This window comes from Ictidomys tridecemlineatus, chromosome 11 (assembly GCF_052094955.1).
Source record: "Ictidomys tridecemlineatus isolate mIctTri1 chromosome 11, mIctTri1.hap1, whole genome shotgun sequence".
NCBI classification, from domain to species: Eukaryota; Metazoa; Chordata; class Mammalia; order Rodentia; family Sciuridae; genus Ictidomys; species Ictidomys tridecemlineatus.
Genome location: NC_135487.1, coordinates 26962064 through 26978196, shown reverse-complemented (window position 1 = coordinate 26978196; position 16133 = coordinate 26962064). Strand labels below are relative to the sequence as shown.

The 16133-nt window shown below is 53.6% G+C and overlaps 1 long non-coding RNA gene across 1 annotated transcript in view; it reads right to left on the bottom strand.

The window, feature by feature from the left end:
• Positions 1-813: 813 nt before the first annotated feature.
• LOC120890724 (uncharacterized) overlaps positions 814-16133 on the bottom strand; it is a 38518-nt gene continuing 23198 nt past the window's right edge. The window contains exons 2-3 of the long non-coding RNA XR_013427718.1: positions 4716-4868; positions 814-4196 (exon numbers count right to left, since the gene is read on the bottom strand). This is a non-coding gene — a long non-coding RNA (uncharacterized LOC120890724). The remainder of the gene's footprint in view (positions 4197-4715; positions 4869-16133) is intronic.

Genomic DNA, 16133 nt, shown 5'->3' with positions numbered 1-16133 from the left:
CACTGGTGACCCCCAGGACCCCACGCCCCAAAGGAAAGAGAATATAGGAACCCATTTCCCTGACAGTCCCTCCCACTCCAGCCCAATCACTAAAACCCACTCTGATTAACCAAAGGTCCTAAAAGACAGAACGAGGGTGGAGATGGCAAGCATGGGGACTTCCCATATGTCCCCTCAGAAGCACTCCATGCCAATCCTACTCTATCTGAACTGATCCCGCCCCAGGATGAATGGGCTCCCTGCCTCTTGTCTGGGCCTCTCCGGGTCTCAGTCTTCCCATCTGTACAATGGGGATGATATGTCTTGCTCACGCTGCTGAGCTGGGCCCCTGCTCCAACCAACTCAGCTATTCTCCCTCTCCAGGTCCCTGATCCTTAAAAGACCTTAGGCTTCAGCCACCAGGAGCCCTGGGACACCAGGGGGGATTGCCAGGATTCCTTAAGCCTGGGCCAGCTTTGAGCATGTGGGCAGCAACCAGGAAGCCACAGGCCAAGAGGTAGAGCTCCATCTGCAGCAGGGTCCCACAGCCTCCCGAAGCCTCCAAGGCTGCCTCCAACCCCCACCCTGGAGGCGTCAGCACCAACGACCCGCCAGGGCCTGCCCATTTCCCTTTCTTTTCATTGCCGGCTCCCGCGCACAGTTATAGAACCAGGTCTCCACAGAGTAATTTACTGGCAGAATCTCTCCCAGAATCCAGCTTGAAACCAAGCTGTAAAAACAGCTTCGAGTGTAAATAATTCATGCAGACAATATGACTTTTTTATGTAAATTCGGTGCATTAACCCTCTATTATAATGATGGACGACAGATAGGGGCGACGTTGCCTTGGTAAGAGCTAATGGATGGCCGCCATAAATTCACTGCACATTTTATTGTGTTGCTGGAAATTGTGCCTTCAGGCAATGCTGTTTACTTTTATGTAAAACTCTAGGTTCCCTAAATATTACAAATATTTTACATCCAGCTCCTCAGCATTTGGGCTCTGCCCACAAATCAAGCTTTCTCTATGTGAGTTGTAATTAAAGGTTTGTTGTTTTTTTTTTTTTTTCCTGGGACAATTATCTCCAACTATAAAGAGAAATATTTTTCCCCTTTAGATGTTCCGTCATTGACTTATTAACAAATCCTTTGAAGAAGGAGGTTATAAGTGACTCGCTGGGGCCCTTGGCGGGAGGTGGGTCTACAGGAGAAGGGGCTCTGTGGGCGCGAGGGCTTGGTGGCTGGCTTTCATGTCTGGCCGCCACTCCGGTTTATTTACACATATGATATTCTGGGCCCTCCTCCCCCCTCTTCCTTTCTATAATTCATGACCACTTTAGCAGGGTAATTCCTCTCACCACCTTTCCAAGGAAGTGGCCCCTTGCAAACCCCCTGCCCACACACCTCTGGGGAACGCAGACAGCAGGGCCTTGTGCCCAAGAGGGTCCCTGCAGCTGGCTGCCCAGGCACAGGCCGATTCAGTCCTTCCTTGTCCCCTGCCTGCACACATGGCCCAGCGCTCTGTGGATGGACACTCAGAGTTTCCCGCATTGATTCTTCTTCAATCCAAAGTGCTGGACATATATGTCCTTTGGGCTCAGCCCTCACCCAGGCCGAGGTCACCAGGGTGCCACAGAGTCACACCAGAGGTCTGGGGAGAGGAAGGCCGGAAGCTCAGAGGCTTCCTAATGAAGGGAGGCAACAGCTGGAGTAGCAGTCCTCTTTAAAAATAATCCTCACACTTGTTTATTATTGTCATTAATATTAATGGCGTGCTATTAATATTCATATAGCTGCATTAATATCATCCAGAAGCACCTGGGATCTCCAAGCACCCCTAATGGCCTGTGCATTCTGCTTCCCTCCCGAGAACTCCAGCCCCTGCGGCCATGCCCCTGGGGACAACACCCACCAGTGCCACACCGGTTCCACGCACATCCCCACTCTCTCTCTCCAGTCTCTGATTGGCACCTGCCTTGGGAAACCTAGAGCCACAGGGGGCTCAGAGTCTTCTCAAAGACCTAGGGGCACTGGTGTAGGATGGGACCCTGTGCAGGACAGGGACCCTGGACATTTCCTGCCTCCCCAGGGGACACAGGAAGACTTCTGACAGAGGTGGCTTAGGGAAGAAAGATGGCTCATTTCCCCCCCACCAAGGGCTCAATTTCCTGCAGAGTCGGGGAGAAAAAAAAAAGACACGTTGGTTAAAAACAAAGATGAGATATCATTTTTCACTGATTAGATTGGCAAAGATAATTATAATAATAATGGCATCGGAGCAAACGGCCCACTTCCGATGTGCCAGCAGCGCCGGGCTTAACCCCGAGCCAGCTCTCTCACTGAATCTTCACGACAACCTCTGGAGCAGCCTTTATGGGACTGTAAATTCGTGAAACCTTTGTGGGGAACCATTTACAATATGTGACAAAAATGCAAGCTCTGCTTACCCTTTGGTCAACCCAGCAATTCCATTTTTAGGTATTTCCCATATGTTAATAATTGAAAATTCTGCTCCCTGACTTGAGCCCACTCATCTTTCTTTTTTTTTTTTTTTTTCTGGGATTCTGGGGATCAAACCCAGACCCTGCACATGGCAGGCAGGCACTGAGCCACACCCCAGCCTCTTGCTCATCCTTCAATCTGAATGTCACCTCCCCGGAGCAGCTTTCCCTGATTCCCAAGCCCACATGATGACCTCTCTTGTGACCAGTACTTTAACCTAGCAATTATATACATTTTTCCATGGTGCTATCATCAACTGCTAACTGGATAATTATTTATGTAACTGCTTCATACATAGACTCTTTACCAAAAAAAAAAAAAAAAAACCTGCCATCCTTCCTGCTACAGGGCTGGACTCTGTCTCCCCGAGACATCAGAAACTCCATAAGAGCGGGGGTTGACCACGTCTGGTTTGTGAATCATTTCTGTGCCCAGCACCTGGCAGTAGGCTGGTACCTAGAACATTCTCAATAAACGTCTGTGGCATGAATGAAGAAATGAAATGTGCAAAGATACAAGCACATAGATGTTCACTGCAGGGCTGTTTATAAGAGCAAGACAATTGGAAGAACATGATCCCCGGAGGCTGGGGAAGCAGCAAAGTCAGGCAGATCTGCGGACCAGTGCATGCATATACATAATGCAGGCGTAGAAACTATGAGGTGGATCTATATGAATTGACATGAAGGATGTCCATGACATATTGCTGAGTGAGGGGGAAAAAACAGGTGACAGAACAGCATGTGTCGTCTGATCTCACTCGGGGTAGCATTGCATACGTGGAATCTATTTGTGTATATTTATGCACAGAGAGAAGTCTGGAAGGACGTTCACCAAAATGCTATGTGGTTATCTCTGGCTGGTGAAATCTGAGGTGGTTTTTACATTTTTCTTTGAACTTTTCCATATTGTCTGATTTTTTTTTTTTTTTGCAATGAGCATATGTACCCTTTTTTTTTTTATTTTACAGAATGATAAAGCTGCTTTCAAAAGAAAAGAAAATGTATAGGTGCCTTGGGAAAGGGTGGGGGTGCTTCGTAAGGGGCTTGAACCTGAGGAGACCAGGTGAACTGGGCAAAAGCCAGGGACCAGGGGGTCATCTCCTCTTCTGGTGCAGCTGGGGACCCTCCGAGACTACAGGAGAGGAGCCTTTAGGGCCACCGGCCCTGCCCCGTCCTTCCTGCAGGCACTGAGCCTGTCCGGAGTGGGGTGTCTAAATAAGGATTTCCACATTTGATTCTTCTGACATGCTTTATCGCCTTGGAGCTGTTTTGCAAAATTCATGGTGATTTTCGAAGGCTTCGGGCTTCCTGGGACCAATTCCATTTTGAACAATAGCACAGCACCGGCTCCACTCCGGAGCGGCCTCCCGGCCTCAGTGAGCTGGGACCCTGGGCCGAGAGCAGAGGCCTCGGCATGAAAATACATGAGCTCGTCCTTGTCCTTGTCCTCACCCTCCTCTCCTTCCCCTGTTGAAGAACAGGAAGAAGGAAGGCAGCCGCCTCCCGCCCAGGTCCCTCCTGTGCCCCGAGGGGAATCTCAGGACCCCAGGAGGTGACCAAAGCCCTTCCCAGTGTCCCTCCTTCTACAACCCTGGCTCTTTACCCAAGAACCACCTGGAGCCTGAGAAGCTGAGTGATATGTCCAACCCTCGGTGACAGAGCAAAAGCAGCGCAGCTGGGGTGAAAGCCACCTGGTCTGTGTTGCTTGAAATTCTGTTTTTTTAAAAAAAAAAAAAAAAATTTAAATCTTGCTGCCCTCTCCCTTAGAATAAATCTAAGAGCTGTGGCAGCATGGCCATTATCCCAGGCTAAGGGCCTCCGTCACTGCCTCCCTCCCTGGCTTTAACCCTGCCCTCCCTCCACCTGGACCCAATACCCAGATCCAGAGCGATCTCTGTAAAATACAAAGCTCACCAGCCATTCCCCTGCTCAAAAGCCTTCCGTGGCTCCCCGTTCCCTGCGGGAGGAGCTAAGCTCCTTAGTCTTTCGTGATATGGCCCTTCCTGCCTCCCTGTGCATGCTGAGTGGAGCCCTGCCGATGACTTCGCTGTCCCGTCCAGGCCTCCGGGCTGTCACACATGGTCCACACTGCTCCCTCCCAGGTTCACCTGGCTGCTTCCTTACGGTCCCAGAGGAACCCCTGGGCATCACCTCATCTTCTACCAACAGGTGGGTCAGACTCCTCCTTCAGCCCCTCAGACCCCTGAGCACCACTGAGCACCCACTGCCTACCCTCATGGTTGTGGTGTGTGCCACCCACAGTGCTCCCTCGAAAGCTCCCAGAGGCAGGGACACTTGAGCAGCATTCATCCGTTTCCCAATCGTGTGGCAACGGCACAGGTCATGAGCCCTGCTTCCCAGGTCAGAAATCCAGGCGTCCCTCAACTGTAGGGTGAGCAAGAAGAGGAAAGAAGAGTTTTCCTGAAATCCAAGCCCATGCCACCCTCCCCTGCCGCCCCTCCCTCTTCCCCAAGTGTGTTTCCTGTTTATGCCCTTCTCCTCACTGCTCCACCCTCCTGAGCCCTTCACAGCTCTTCCCAAGCCCCGTGGCCTCTCCTGCCTCTGGGCCTTTGTACCTGATTTCACCTCCGCCCAGGACAATCCTCTGCTCGCTCGCTCGTCTTGGTCCCTCAAATGCCTGAAGTGTGGTGTGTGCATGAACCAGTGAAGGTCATCCCACAGGCATCTCAAACTCCGGATGGCCAACCGCATCGCCCTCCTTCTAAAGAGACCCCCTCCCGTGTCCACTGTTCCAGTGAACCCACCTGTTGGAGCCACAAGTCGGGGTCACCGCTGGCTCTGCACTCCCTTCCCACTGCGCTATCCAGTCCACCCACGCACTACTGATTGTGCCTCAGGGGCACCCTCAGATGCCCCTGTCCCCCTCGACACTGCCCTAGACTGGGCCCACCACCTCCCAGGCCACCTCAGCAGCCAGTCTCCAGTGCCTCACCTCCAGTGTCCCTGTCCTCTCTAGTCCTTCCTCCTGGAGAACTGGGTGCTGTCTCTCCTTCACCAAGACCCCCAGAGGCTCCCCTTCACCCTGAGGCCGGCCGTGCTGGGTGACCTGGTCCAACTCCTACTCCTGCCACCTGGCTCCTGGTCTCCAGCCACTCTGAGGGGCTGGCAGGGCCTCCACCCCACCTCTACCCGCCCTTGGGCTGGCCCGATCTTCTCAGCCTCTTCATCTAGAGCTCCTGGTCATCCTCCAAGGTGCCTCTCAAAGGTCACCTCTTCAGAGCTGTCCTCTAACCCCACCCCACCCCATCTCCTACCCAGGCCAAATGGTGTTCCACACAGGGCCCTGGGCTGGCCTGTGCCAACGCCCTGATGACCTGGTGGCCCTCCTGCTGCTTGGTTCATCTCTCCTCCTGGGCTGTGCACTCAGGTGCCCGGCGTCCAGTGAATACCACTGCCGTCGGTACAGCAGAGTAGGCTTCATCAGCCCATTTTACAGATGAAGAAACAAGCTCAGAGAGGTGGAATGACTTTCCCAAGGCCACAGAGCTAGCAAGAGGCCGAGCCCGGACTTGAATGCAGACGTCACTGCTTCCAGAGAAGTGTTCTTCCACTGCCTCGCAGCTCCCACGACAGCTCTCACGAGCATCTCCAGCACGTGGGTGCATACACACCCACACTCAGACATGCAAAGAATGCACACAGATCACACCAAACACACACGGAGGCGTGCACATAGTTACACCAACGCACAGGCTCACAGACACGAAGAGCCGTCCCCACGCACATGCCTAATGACCCATGCAGAGGTATTCACACCAGAGCAGCCACCGATACACACACGAACATGTATATGCACATACATGTGTGTGCACAGCCCACCCAGATGGCCAGGCACACTCGAACATGCAGACATTAGCATCCATGTGCAGGCACCTCAGGACAAAAACAGACCCACATTGATTCAAACAAGCACACAGAGATGCACACACAGACAGCTATGCACTTGTGCAGACACAGGGACACCTTCATCTACTGCACACACGCACTCCTATAAACAACAGGCAACATGCAGGTGTGTGTGCAGAGGACACATGCATGCCACAGGCCTTCACAAGAAGAAGCAGGTCCCTGGCCAATGCACATGGAGGCATGCGTGCAGTCATGCTCCCCGAGACGGGCTAGTGAGGGACGCGGGTCAAAGGGAGCTATGTGCCGGGAGCGGGGCCTGTCGAAGGTACCTCGGGGCGCTCACATTTTTGCAGCTCAGGAAGGCAGCTGACATACCAGCCTGGCTGTGATGGTATTTTGCATAAATGCTAATGTATTAATTACCATGTACAGTACACAGAGCTGCCATTTAAAAGACAAAGTTAAGACTTTTTAAATCAAAAGCCCCATGTGGGGTGGGGGTGGGGACCTGTCCTGCTTGGGGGGCAGGAGCTGGCCAGCCAAGCCCACCCTTGGGTCCCTGCCTGGGGCCAGTCAGCGGGCACACACCCTCTTACCCTTGGTGCTCTCTGGCACAACCCGACCCTGCCTGGAAGAGGGAAGGGAGAACATGGAGGGCAGGCAGTACGGTGGGACAGGAGGCAGAGCGGCCGCGGGCCAGGCATCGGAGTCCTCCCCACCCTCAGTCCCTTTCCCACATGGGTCAGCCCTCAGGCCCAGGCTGCCAATCTCCTGGCCTCCCCTCCATCGCTCTTAAAATGAAGTCCACTCTCCCTAGACGCTGACCGGACCTGGCCCCTCTCCCCCTACCGGCCTCTCCTGCCTGCCCTGCGTCCTCACCAGCCACCTGGCTTCCCACTCCTCCACGGCCAGCCTCTGGCAAACCTGTCCCCTCCCCGACCACCTCATCTGCAGAAGCCCCTCCCCCGTTGCTCTCTTTGGCATCTCCAGGGTTTGGAGCCTTCGTCTTTGTGGAACGTTCTGTCGCTGTCCTCCTCCTTGTCCACCTGTTTATCGTGGCTGCCCCACCCCATTCCGCACAAGGAGCTCTGGGAAGCCAGGACAGTCCACGCCCCATGGCAGCCCCTGGACCAGCCCCGGGCACTGTCCGTGTTCAGTTAAACATTGGTTGAATGAGGGGACTTGGAATGAATGACCAGGAGGCTCTCTCTGGCCAGTTCCATCCCAGGGGCCAGATGAGGGCAGGAGAGCTCTCTCCACCTGCCTGGGGGGGACCACTCTAGCTGTCCTGCCTCTCACGGGGTGGGGGGTCACATCCCTGATCAGGTGACTGAGGCCCCAGCGTCACACCTCTTGGAGACGTGTGCCCCGTGAGCCTCCCACCAGCCTACCTCTCCCTCTCATGGGACCATGCTGCTGCGCTGCAGAGCCCTCCACCCCAGGTCCATGTCTGTCCCCATTATCTCTCACAGCCCCTGTGAGGAAGCCCAGAAGACATGAAGGCACCAAGTCACATAGAGTCTCACGGCTTGTCAGAGCCACCGGGACCCAGATTGGGCCTGACGCCCCGTCCGAGGCTTCCTCCACTCACCCGGGACCTCCTGTCCCCCTGAGCCCGTGGGTGTGCTCCCAGCAACGACTGAGGCCCCAACACGCCCTGGGGCGGCGAGAGAGCCCAGGTGGGCCTGCGAGGCAGGGGAGCAGCCCAGGGCGGAGCCTCAGCCCCGCTCACCTCACTCCCACACCCACCAGGCCACCTGCTACTGCCACTCTGCACCCTGGGTCCCTCCCAGACCTGCCTCCTCTCCCCAGGCCCGCTGCCCTGCACTGGTCCGGACCATCTGGCCGTCATCTCCCATCTGTACTCTTGTGACAGCCTCCACCCAGCAGCCAGAGTGATCCTCCCCTGAGCTCTAATCCCACTTCCCTCCCCAGCAGCCCCCACTCTACTCCCCAGCTCATCCTGCCACTGCCCTGATGATGGTTGTAAAGGTGCGTCGTGGATAACAATGCACGCTGCGTCCTCAGCTTGGCTCTGCTACTTGCTCGCTATGTGACCTGAAGCGAGTCACCTAACCTCACTGTGCCTTGACTACCTCATCTATAAAATGGGAATGATAATAGCATCCTCCCCTGCAGAAGGTGGTTGTGAGAACGAAATGAGCTTAAATAGGTCAAGCACCAAGAACGGAGCCCGGAACCCGAAGAACACTTTGTATGTATCATCGTTGTTTGTGTTTGATTCTGTCTTTCTCCTCCATGAAATTATAAGCTCCATGAGGATGGGGGTTAGACCAGGCTGGCTGCTGGGTTACTTCTTGGCTTGCCTCTCCGGGTTCCTTTCTGCCTGCGGCCTTTGTCCTTTCCTCCCGGGTCCTGGCTGGTGCTGGTTCTCGGGGGAGGAGAAGGGCATGCCCTCAGGAAACGCTGTCCCGAGGCAGAGGTCCAGTCCTGACGGCTATGACAGGGGCAGCCGGAGAGGGCTGCCACCCGCGGAGGGCTGGGTGGTGCACCCTCCAGAGCCCCAAGTTCCTGGGAGCCCCCACGCGGCCAAAGCTCCCTTTGTCCAGAAGGTCAGGAGGACCCCGCCAGCTGTGGGGAGTTCCGCTGCCCGGCTCCGGCCAGCAGCCCAGATGTGCATGTGTGCACAGCCGAGCGCGGGCTCTGAAGAAGCCTTGTTGAGCCCCATGAAAGGGGGCCTGTGATGAGACGGAGGGCCTCCACTCCCCGGCCGCCTGCCTCCAGGACAGCACCTCGGAATGCAGCCTGCAGGAAGCCCTTCTCACCAGGCTGCCAAGTGCCCTCCTCCCCGGAAAGTCAGAGTCACTTGGCATGAAGAGCTTGACCTTGCCAAGTGCAAACCAGAGGCCTGGATTCTATCTGGCCTCAGTTTCCTCCTCCGTAAGATGGGAGAGGCTGCAGCAGCCTAGCCCATAACCGCACGCAGAGTCACCTTGATTAAGAATTCTGGAGTCGGCGGGCACAGTGGCACACGCCTGTCATCCCAGCAAGTCGGCAGGCGGAGGAAGAGGATCCCAAGTTCAGGGTCAGCCTCAGCAATTTAGTGAGGCCCTAAGCAACTTAGCAAGACCATATACATATGGCCGGGGATGTGGCTCAGTGGTAAAGCGTTCCTGGGTTCAATCCCAGTATAAAAAAGAAAGTTACAGAAAAGAAATGACACAATGGGCAGAAAGGATAAAGTACGATCTGACACATAGTTCTGCACCTTCTTCCCTTTCCTGGTTCACCATGGTATCATGACATGGCGTGTCATGGTGACATGCAGCCGGGCACCCTGTATATGAGGTGTATACTAGTTTTCGGACACAGCTGGTACCTGGCCCCAGCTTAGGTTTGGGGTCTCTGGGTAGAATCTGTCCTTGGGCTCAGTCCATCCCTGGGCAGGGCCAGTGCCAGGGTTCAGCTGGTTTGCCAGTTACAGCTGCTGCTCTTGAACACAACTGACGGCTGGAAAATGCTAGTCCCTGGACACAGTCAGTCCCTGGAAAGAGTCCCTGAGCACAGTCATCTGTGTACACTCAGTCCCCAAGTGTAGATCCTCTCTAGGATACTCAGTCCAGTCAGTGCCTGGGCATCGGCCCAGTAGGCAAGTCAGCACTGGGACAGATGGGCCCAACACAGCAAGTCCTCCGAGGGTCTCTGGGAACAGTTGTTCCTGGGTAGATTCATCCCACAGGTACAGTTAGTCCCTGGACATGGCTGGTTCCTGGACTGTCAGTCCCCTGGGCCCTGTCGGCAGGTAGTCTGCGGGCACAGTTGATTCTGGGCACAGATGGTCCGGCAGGCAGTCGGTGCCTGAGAATCCAACCTTGACGTTGGACAAAATGGACCTCAAGACAGGCCACTGAGACCACCCCCATGGATTGAAGTGCATGGACCCACCAACTCGCTCCTTCATGGTCCCTGTCCCCACAGGGAGACCCAGGTTGGGTCCCAGGGAGGGGAGGGGAAGTATCCTGAGGTCCCTGAGATCCCTGCATGGTCCACTTCATAACAGATGGAGGTGGCAGCAAGAGAGCCAGGCCTGGCCCCACCAGCACCCCCTGGAGCAGAGTCTGCCTTCAGCTCTCGGCGAGGGTTGTAAAAACAGTAGCTAGGAGACTCCCTTGGCTCCAGCAGGTCTTCTCTCCAGGAGGAATGGACCCACAGGCTGAGGACGGGCATGGGTGCCCCTGGCTGCTGCTCCCAGGGCCTGGACAACGCATCAGACAAGTGTCTTCGAGTTGTGGGGACATAGATGCCCAGCCGGGTGCCCTGTCCTCTGCCCAACACCCCCATCCCCTTAAGCATGGCGCTGGCAGGGGGAGGTGGCCAGCCCTGGGGGTCCAGCCTTCAGGACACAGCTGGTGCTGCATTTCTGACATGGGTCTGATGGGTCCCATGGCTCCATCGCAACCCAGTTCAGCTGGGAACAGAGCCACGAGCCCCAGGGTCAGGATCCAGGCCGCGCAGAGCCCTGGCCCCGGGGCTGGTTTGGTCCTCGTTTCCTCTGGCCCTCATTATTCTCTGGAGGGGGCATGGTTTCTGCAGGATGATAATGTGATGTGGCATCCCATTAGCCAGCACCTGCCCTCTGTGCCCACCTTCCTCCCCCAGCCCCCACTCACGTCAACGCTTAATTGAATTGCCAGTGTCGTGGTGCAAGCCACATCTGTTCCGGGTCTAGGAATGAAGCAAGCCAGCGCTGGTCACCCATCGCAGGGAACACCACCCACACTTCAGAATGGCCGTCCCTGAAGGGCCCACTGTACAGGGGAGGGCTCCAGGTCTGCTTGTCCCCATCCCCTGTTTTGGTCCCTTCAAAAAGAAAGTGAAGGGAAAATCTTCTAAGAGGAACAGGACAGGGAGGAGCATGTAGCCAGGGAACCAAACGGGAGCATCAGAAGGAGGCTGAAGAGGAGGGGCTCCAGTATCTGGGCTGGCCAGCTACCCCTTCCACTGGGGGACCCCAAGGGCCCCGGGAGTGGACCATACAAGGAGAACCATTTACTTATGCCTCCTTCGGTGCTAATATCCCAACCAGAGCCATCCAGGCAAGGAATCCCAAAGCTCTAAAGTGGAAGGCACATCCACCTGGAGAGACCAGGTCTTAAACGGGGTCAATCCAGTTCACACTGGTCCCAACGGATGGCAACCAAAGAATATAAAATAATACATGTTTCCTACGATCTCAGTGGTACCCTGCAAAGACTAAATGCTTGGGCTAGCGAAGTCACGGGTCCAGGGCCCCACACACACACACACTGCAATTTTCTAACTATAAAACCTTGAGTAAGTTACCTAATCTCTCAGTCTCTAGTGTTTAAAAAAAAAAAAAAAAAAAGCTAATTATATGACCTGCCTCATAGAAGAGAGTTTTGCAAATTGAGATATAGGTAATAGAGCTCTGCCAGGCACACAATGACCATTCAATATGTGGACATCATTATTATTGTATGATTACTAGTCCATGGCCCTGACCATACACAAGGTCTGATGTCAAAAGGTGTTGAGAGAACAGAGCTCAGACTCTGGCCGGCCACGTCCTTCCACTGTGAAATTAATTGGGTACTTCACATCACTTCCCAATTTCCCCAGCTGCAAAGGAAGTTTCCAGCACCTGCCTCAAGGGTTGCTTGAGTATTAGATGTGCTGCCCGGGACATGGTGATCACAAGGGCCATTACACGACATTGGCTGTTGTATGACTGACAAACACCCGTGCGCTAACTCCACGACGCGGTACGCTAACTGCCTTCTGTGTATTAACTCAGTTATCACAACGGTCCTAAGAGGTAGGTGCTACTAGTGTTCCTGTTTGCAGGAGGGGAAACTGAGGCTCTGAACATACCACAGTGCCTGACGATCATGAAAGATTTTAGGGAAGAAGAAAAAAAAAAACTGCACACACTGGCCGAGGCAGAGATCAAGGAAAGCCTGGGCTGGAGGACACGTCTGGAAGGAAGGTCGGTATTGAAAAGCAGGCAGGCTCTGCAGTCAGACAACCCCGGACTCCAGTCCTGAGCCAAACACTGGGCAAGTCTCAGTTCCTCATCTCCCCAATGAGGATAATAAGCCTTCCCTCACAGAATTGTGAGGATTACATTAGATAACAGCTTAGTGCTCAAAAAATGTAAGCTTCTTTTTCTCCCCCAAGCACGTTATGCATCAAAATGGTGTGGATTTGCACAGTGACATTTTTCTGGGGTTCACAAGCAGATTTTTTGGGAGGTACCAGGGATTGAACTCAGGGGCACTCAACTACTGAGCCACATCCCCAGCCCTATTTTGTATTTTATTTAGAGACAGGGTCTCACTGAGTTGCTTAGTGCCTCACTTTTGATGAAGCTGGCTTTGAACTCTTGACCCTCCTGCCTCAGCCTCCTGAGCTGCTGGGATTGCAGGTGTGCGGCACCCTGCCTGGTAGCAGATTTTTTAAATCTTTGTGACATCTCTCCATATACACTGTCTACTATTTTTTTTTTTTTTTTGTAGTGGGGCTTGAACCCAGTGGTACTGTGCCACTGAGCCACATCCCCAGCCCTTTTTTTTTTTTTTTTTTTTTTTTTTTTACTTTTTGATACAGGGTCTTGCTAAATTGCTTAGGACCTAAGTTCCTAGGCTGGCCTCCAAATTGTGATCCTCCTGCCTCAGCCTCCAGAGCCTCTGGGATTATGAGCGTGCACCACTGCACCCAGCTGGGCTGCCCACTGGTGATGTAGCATCTCTTCAGAGGCCACATTCCCTCCCCTGCACACTGAACACCTCCCAGCAGGGACATGGCCCTCATATCCCGTCACCTTGTATAGTTTTCTGCCAGAACCTAGCAGAGTTATACTAGGGATCTGGCTGGCAGATGTGCCCAGCTGCACGTCAAGCCAAATATATCTTGCGTGAAAGTTGAGTGAGGAATGGGCAGGAGGTGCGGATCCCTGAGCATCCTTGGAGGGATACTGCTGCCGGCATGGGCACGGGACTGGACCCTGAGCTAGAGGGGCTCTGTCTGACCTTGCACCTGCTCAGTTCCCCACCTGTGACTGCCTTGAGGCTGAGACTCTTCCTGGATGACCCTCTCCTCTGCTCCCCATGGGGACCTATGGACAGCAAGATCCCCTGATCCTCTTGACAATGACAGTGATGATGATGGTGATGGCAAAGATGACATCTGACATCTCTTTACCACACTGTGCACCAGACACGTTTTTAAAAACACAAGCCGTGTCTCTGCCATTGAATGAAACTACCAGGCTGCATCACGAAAGGTCTACTATCCAGTTTGAGGAAGGAATGTAATGGTTCTGCTCAGCCACGTCCCTCTCAGGCCAGACCTAGAGCGCTGCATCCGCTTCTAGGTGCTGGATTTTCAGAGGTTCCCAGACACAGTGGGTTCCCACGACAAGAGACCCCGTTGAGAAAAAAGACTTGAAATTTCATCTTGTTTATTTAGTTTTTCTACGTGGTGCTGGGGATCGAACCCAGTGCCTCACGCATGCTACTCAAGATCCACAGCCCCAGGCTCTTGAAATTTAACCTTGTGAGAACAAGTTGGAAAGATGTTCGGCCCAGAAGAGGAGAGATTCCAGATTCCTAATGTCAGATCTTTGAAGAGCTGTCCAGGACAACGGGAAGAAAGCTCTCTGTGGGGTTCCATGGGGTGGAGCCAGACCGATGTGAGTTACAGGAACAATCCCAAAGAAGACAGCTGGACACTTTGGAGAGAGCGTGTACGCCCTGCCCCAAGGATATACCAACAGGGTCCAGAGTGCTATTTGGTTTATGTCTTAGGAGAATTCAGGTGCTGGAAAGAGCTAAAGTAGACATGGACCCACAGTCCTGACAGATGGGGTTTAAATGGCAGGGGCCACAAGCATGACTCCTCATTCAGACCCCAAGCCCGAGAGCATGAGGTATCTGGAGCCAGCAGAGCCTCAGAGCCCCCGTTGGTCCCATTAGAGGGGAGACTTTGCTACCATAATAGTAGCAAAAGCAACAATCAAATGCTCTGTGGTTGAACAAATACAGGTTTCTTTCTCTGGGGCAGGATGGAAGGTCCAGATCTGTCCTCCCTGGACGTGGCCCTCTCCCCCACTGCTCTGTGGCAAGAAGCTCCGCGTCTGGTGCCTCCCACTCTCAGGGACACTTATGAAGGACACCCAACGTGAAAACAAATAAAAGGAAATCACCCCATCAGAGCTATAAGTAATAATCAATAATTCAAAGCCTTGATAAAGTCTTGCTGGAGAGCGCTTCAGAGAGAAGGCACGGGCTGAGTTTCATGGTTAATTCAATGTCAATTAGCTGATTGCTAACTTCCCTCCAGCGAAATCGCATGCGGTGCCGGGGAGAGAATCAAACGTGCTCTCGCTTTAACAAGCCTGGTGTTTCAATCATTCATCTCTGGCCGCAGGCTCCGAATCAATGTCAACAGACGTTCCCTCACAATTTCATCAACCATTTCTGCATGCCACCGTGTTCTCAACTGCCCTGAATTGTCCCAGGACCATCTCTGGGAACCAGGGCTCCTGTGAACCCCAAAGTCAGAAGAGCAGCCTTCTGCTTCCTAGAAGGTGTAGGACCCACGGCCGTGAACCTGTTTCCCTGCCCTGTGATCATGTCTTCCTTCAAGAGATGCCGGGGTCGGTCAATGTGGCAATGCATGTAAAGTGAACAGCAAAGGAACATAGTCAGTGCTCAATCAGGTGAGTTCTCCTCTGTACTCACAAATCCCCAGGTGGGGACGTGGCTCACCTCCACACCGCCAGCCCCTGCAGACGACGTGGCCACCTTCAGCACCATGGCCAGAGCCTCTGTCCAGAAGCTGGAGATGGGAGGAGCGGAACAAGATAAGGAGATACTATAGGACTCAGAGCTGAGGAGTCAGTGGGGAAAAACCAGAGTAACAGGATCCCAGGGAACACTGGGGCCACCACCACCCTTTGCAAAGGAGGGAACAGGCCCAGAGACGGTCAGAGATTTGTCATGTCAAATGAGAACAACCCTCGTACCACACTTAGACATTGTTAAGGGGATTAAATGAGATAATTGATGCCAAGAACTCAGCCTGGTGCCTAACATAGAAGAAGTATTTCATAAATAGTAGTGAGCCTTCTTGAGTAAGAATATCCTCTGGGGGGACTGGGGGTGTGGCTCAGTGGTAGAGCCCTTGCCTAGCATGTGTGAGGCCCTGGGTTTGATCCTCAGCACTGCATATAAATAAATGAATAAAATAAAGGTCCATCAACATCTAAAAAAATATTTAAAAAGAAATATATCCTCTGGGGCTGGGGCTATCGCTCAGTGGTAGAATGCTTGCCTAGCACGCGTGAGGCACTGGATCCTCCACACTGCATAAAAATAAATAAAGATATTGTGTCCGTCTACAACTAAAATATATATACATATATTTAAATATATCCTCTGGAAAAATTCAAATCCTCAGGGATATTCCGGGGCAGCCCCAGTGTGAGGTCAGGATTCAGGCTCCATCTGGACCCAAGTTCAAAGCTCTGTGGCACTCATGACATGGCCTTGGGAAGTCCCTTCTCCATGAGCCTCAGTGTCCTCATCTATAAAATGGGAACACAGGTCCTCCTCCAGCTTGCCTCCAGAGGTGTGGGCAGGTGCGGGCTGTGTGAACCCGGGGATCCGCCCTGCTCTCCGGTGTCATTTATGTTACCTGGACCTCACACCTGCTGGGGGAGCCATTCTTCTCTGTTCCCGTCAGCCCCTGGCAGAGGCCATGGGGGATGAGGGCAGCCAGGAAGGGGACTGGGTGGCA